Below are 6028 nucleotides of genomic sequence, written 5' to 3' on the forward strand. Positions count from 1 at the left end.
TGGGCAGGGTAGAGCACACCCAAGGGAGCTTTGGGAGGTCTTTGTTAGGTCTCAGTAGAAGGGCTCCCTGAGCTCATGTTGATCCCGAAGACTTCATTTCTTCATGGTCAATATAGATTTTAATTCTATGTCCTTCAACACATAGGAGCTCTTTGACAAGCCATGGGAAAATCTAAATTTGGTTCTTTTTCTTTATGCCACCCACAAATGACTTGAGATTTCCATATATATGAGATAGACATATATACATATATATATTATATATTTATATATATATATATATTTTTTTTTTTAAGTGAGGAAGTCAAAGTCATACCAGAGATCTTTCAGGGGGACATTGACAGGATTTTAGGTTTCTCAAGCTCCTCAGTGCCCCTGGAATATTTCAATGTTGTGTGACTCATACTTACAATTTGCCATTCTTAAAAATAAGTATATTTGTGAAAACAGTGTTAGTTTTCAGGCTTCATTGTTGTTAAAAAGTGAAAAACAGAAAGTATACAAAACTTAACGAAGAGACTTCCAATTAGTATATAATACATTGGGAATTCTACTATGATCTAATCATCTCTACAAATCTTCCAAACCTAGTTAATGCAAATGTTTGAAATCAATCTCTATGTGCCCCTGGGCCTTCCTATGAGGCTTCTTTTCAACATTCATACACAACTTGAGTATAGGAGAAAATTCCCTCATTATGGAGAAAACAAATAAAATATGGACACAAGTTGTCAAAGGCTTTGGATACACTCTTCCCCAAAGGCATGGACGGGGCTCCTGAAACCTGGCGGAGTCACTGCAGAGCTGGATACACCTTGTTTCTCCCACCTCTTGCCTTTCCGTTCCCCTCTCCCAATTTCCCTAAGCCTTAAAACAGCTATTAACTTAAAGAAAAAAAAAACACACACACAATTTATAAATTAGGAAAAGGAGACATTATTTCTTGTAAAGGGTTATAATCTGCAAAGTGGCATCCCGCAGGCTGGGAAGCACAGCCTCCCACAGAGACCAGAGACAGGCACCTTGGAGGAGAGAGGGTTGGGGCAGGAGCTTTATGCTGAACAGGCTGGAGGATCATACATATTCAACAGGTTACAGGAGGAGCTCTGAATATTCATAAAGGCGGTCCTGATGCATGCATATTGAACAAACATGCCTGTAACATACAAGTCAAGTTCATTTTTGGGTGGAGATTTAACATCTAAATGTATTACAGTCTAGACCCTATGCATCAAAAGGTCTTTTCAGGACAAGAAGGCCACCTCTGCAGACCGGCCAGAACCAGTCGATGGTGGGCGGTCCTCGTGTGAGAAGAAAGTTACTGAAATTAGTTCCTGGTCCAGTGAAAGCTGTAGTTACAGCTTGTGGAATGGGGGTTAGTCAGTGTCTGTGAGCTGGATGGCTTGTAATGGTTTTAGTCTTGCTAATTTGGGGGCCGTTGTTTAGCTGCTAGAGAAAAACGAAAAACCTGTGGCAGTAAGAATGTCATTTATGCTTTAAGTTTAGGGTGTGAGACTTCACCCTGGCCTTGGGTCCTGTATCTTGTATCTTGTTGCCACAAAGTCTGTTCTGTCAATCTTACCATCTCTATTTCAACATGAGTCCTGTGTGTATAGTGTGTTTGTGTTCTGTTGTGTGTGCATCTGTGTGGACAAGTGTCTGTGCATGTGTGTGAGCTGTGTGAAGCAGAGGGAGGGGGAAGGGGAGGGGGAAGAGGAGGGGGAAGAGGAGGGGGAAGGGGAGGGGGAAGGGGAGGGGCAAGGGGAGGGGGAAGGGGAGGGGAGAAGGAAGTGTTTTGCAGAGAGAACAGTGAGGCACAGACACCTTTGGAGCTGCAGTTCCATGAGGTGTGTTACAGAAATCTCTCACCAATGGCAAAGCTCTTATCCCCAGGCAACCAAGAACTGCTGTTAATCCTTTAGTAGAAACAAATGCCCATTCCAGAAACACATTTCTGGATGTTTCTGAAAAAAAAAAAAAATTCTAAAATAATTTATTTTTCCTGGTTTTAATAAAAAGCATTATTTCCTACTATAGGTCATGTAATATTTAAGATCTGTTGTTTGCAAATGCTCTAATTCTCTCAAGAATTATGAAGTGAGGTACTTCATTCTGCAGGGGCGAAAAAAAAGCAGGCTCACTCAGTGGACCATAAAAACTGTGTCCAAGGTCCTGTTTGCACCTTTCCTTGCTGTCTTTTCAGATAGCACCTTCCCAGTGAGTTCAGCCTGGCAGCAGCCATGACTCCATGCACCACCCACTCCTCTGAGGCAGCCGCCACGTGCCCTTCCTCCTCATCCCCGCTGGGTACAAATAGCTTCGTCTGATGGACTGAACTGAGTCGGCTGTGCATTTATGGCTGAGCCCACAATGCGTACCCTCTTGTCTCTGAACAGCTGTTAAAATTCTTTATTCTCATTGTGTTCAAAATGGAAATAATGAACCTTAGTGATATTCAGATATACAATTTTAGATTGGCTTCTTGATTTAATCACTAAAAACACTGGTAATTTTTCTTAGAGAAATGACTTTCAAATAGCTGTCTACAAAAGGAAACTGGAAAAAGAGGAGCTTCTGATGTTTTAGGAACTTTGAGATAAAACATGTTCAGGCAGTAAGATCTACAGTTGTCTTCCTTTATAGTTATAATGAATACAGGAAGCTCTGAGAGTCTTAACTGTCATGCAAATATTTATATAGAAGTACCATTATTAGAAGACAAAGAGCAATAGTAGACAAAAGACGTGTAAATATGCTGTGGCCATCTGATGTGTGGCGGGCTCTTCATCAACATCATGTCATTTGCTGCTTACACAGCCCTGCTAGATAATATTATTGTCCCCACCTCACAGGTTAGGAAGATGAAGTTCCTACGGGCTAAATTGCTCACTCAGACAAAGTAAATAAATCACTTAAAACAAGTAATTACAGCAGCAGGAGTTTGAAAGAGATCTGTTGTTTCCCAAGCCCATGGTAACACTCTTATTTTAAACAAACAACCCCATCAAAAAGTGGGCAAAGGATATGAATAGACATTTCTCAAAAGAGGACATTCATACAGCCAATAGACACGTGAAAAAATGCTCATCATCACTGGCCATCAGAGAAATGCAAATCAACACCACAATGATATACCATCTCACACCAGTTAGAATGGCAATCATTAAAAAGTCAGGAAACAACAGGTGCTGGAGAGGATGTGGAGAAATAGGAACACTTTTACACTGTTGGTGGGATTGTAAACTAGTTCAACCATTATGGAAAACACTATGGCGATTCCTCAAGGATCTAGAACTAGATGTACCATGTGACCCAGCCATCCCATTACTGGGGATATACCCAGAGGATTATAAATCATGCTGCTATAAAGACACATGCACACGTATGTTTATTGCGGCACTATTCACAATAGCAAAGACTTGGAATCAACCCAAATGTCCATCAGTGACAGACTGGATTAAGAAAATGTGGCACATTGGCCGGGCGCGGTGGCTCAAGCCTGTAATCCCAGCACTTTGGGAGGCCGAGACGGGTGGATCACGAGGTCAGGAGATCGAGACCATCCTGGCTAACACGGTGAAACCCCGTCTCTACTAAAAATACAAAAAAAAAAACTAGCCGGGCGAGGTGGCGGGCGCCTGTAGTCCTAGCTACTCGGGAGGCTGAGGTAGGAGAATGGCGTGAACCCGGGAGGCGGAGCTTGCAGTGAGCTGAGATCCGGCCACTGCACTCCAGCCTGGGCTACAGAGCGAGACTCCGTCTCAAAAAAAAAAAAAAAAAGAAAATGTGGCACATATACACCATGGAATACTATGCAGCCATAAAAAAGGATGAGTTTGTGTCCTTTGTAGGGACATGGATGCAGCTGGAAACCATCATTCTCAGCAAATTATCGCAAGAACAGAAAACCAAATACCGCATGTTCTCACTCATAGGTGGGAACTGAACAATGAGATCACTTGGACTCGGGAAGGGGAACATCACACACCGGGGCCTATCACGGGGAGGGGGGAGGGGGGAGGGATTGCAGTGGGAGTTATACCTGATGTAAATGACGAGTTGATGGGTGCCGACGAGTTGATGGGTGCAGCACACCAACATGGCACAAGTATACATATGTAACAAACCTGCACGTTATGCACATGTACCCTAGAACTTAAAGTATAATTAAAAAAAATAAAAATAAAAATAAATAAAAGTGTTAAGCACTCCAGATCACAGCTTTGCAATCACCATTTGGGTTCACATAAACCCAGCAATGTGGGACACTATCCATCTACACAAGTTAGCAATTGGCTGTACTGGACAGCAAATCCATAACAACAGTGACACATGCAATATAAAGTTTATTTTTCCCGTATGCAAAAGAAGGTCAGAGTTAGGCAATCAACACATCTGTGAACACTCCATGGCCATCAAGGACCTAGGTTCCAAATGTCACTCCTGCGCCATTTTTACAACGTGATCCTCATCTTTGTGTTCTGAGGTGGCTGGAGAGGCCGGAGTCATGACAAGTTTTGTGGATATGGATGGAAATGGAAGAAGAAAGTCATTGTTTCCTCCCTTCAAAAAAACTTCCCAGATACTGCACACGTTTCTCTTCACGTCTCCGTGTTAGAACTTGATTACACGGTCATACCTAGTGATGGGGGAAGCTGGGCACATTGCCAACCCAAATGAAAGAGGGATGAGATAAGCAACATACCACCTCTATCAGCATTATGAGCTGTGATTCTCAAGCGGGACTATCGTGAAGAAAGGCATTCTAGAAGAACTTCTCAAGTAGTTTTCATATGCCTCACTACCTCCCCGACAAGTAGAGAAATTACATACTCATATAATACAAATAAGCACTTCAGACTCTTGTTTATGAAAGTATTTGTGTATTTACCCTGAGTTAATATTATTGAAGTAATCTTAATAAATGTTATGGTTTAATTTGTGAAATCAATATTGATTCAAACAACTGAAGATAGCAAGAGTTGTTTGGCAAAGGCTTTATTTTTCTTTTGAGATGGAATCTTGCTCTGTCGTCCGGGCTGGAGTGCAATGGTGCGGTCTCAGCTCACTTCAACCTCTACCTCCCAGATTCAAAAGATTCTCCTGCCTCAGCCTCCTGAGTAGCTGGGACAACAGGCACATGCCACCACACCCAGCTAATTTTTGTATCTTTAGTAGAGATTGGGTTTTACTATGTTGGCCAGGCTGGTTTCAAACTCCTGACCTCTTGATCCGCCTGCCTTGTCCTCCCAAAGTGCTGGGATTACAGGTGTGAGCCACCACACCCAGCTGGCAAAGGCTTTTTAGGTGTCTGAGTTGAACCACATATGATCTTCCCAACTTCAACCTTAAATTTGAACTTTAGTGGACCTACTGATAAAAACATTAAATAGGATGGGCGTGGTGGTTGACGCCTCTAATCCCAGCACTTTTGGAAGCCAAGGCAGACGGATCACCTGAGGTCAGGAGTTCGAGACCAGCCTGGCCAACATGGTGAAACCCCATCTCTACTAAAAATACAAAAAATTAGCTGGTTGTGGTGGCATGCACCTGTAATCCCAGCTACTCGGTAGGCTGAGGCAGGAGAATCGCTTGAACCTGGGAGGCGGAGGTTGCAGTGAGCTGAGATTGCACCATTGCACTCCAGCCTAGGGAACAAGAGCAAGACTTGTCTCAAAACAAACAAACAAACAAACAAAACATTAAATATTCCTTGTGCTAGACCAACTCCTAACACCGGTTTTATCTCTACCAGGTAAAGCAACTTAAGAACATATTGGGATTCTAAAAGTAGTGAAAATGATTTTTCAGAGTTGTACTTACTGAGAAGAAAACACAGGTCCAGTTGAAAAAAAAAAGAAAACAAAAAAGCCTTTCTTTAATTCATTTGATTTGCTTTGGAATGTGGGTTGGCTGGAAATAATTTTCTTTGTAATCGAAATTTTGAAGGTAGAGTGACACAATTAAAATTTTAGAATTTTCCTTCCCATAATCAGTTATTTGGGGAAAAAAATACTGCCTACTTAAG

This window comes from Macaca fascicularis, chromosome 13 (genome assembly GCF_037993035.2).
Source record: "Macaca fascicularis isolate 582-1 chromosome 13, T2T-MFA8v1.1".
NCBI lineage: Eukaryota > Metazoa > Chordata > Mammalia > Primates > Cercopithecidae > Macaca > Macaca fascicularis.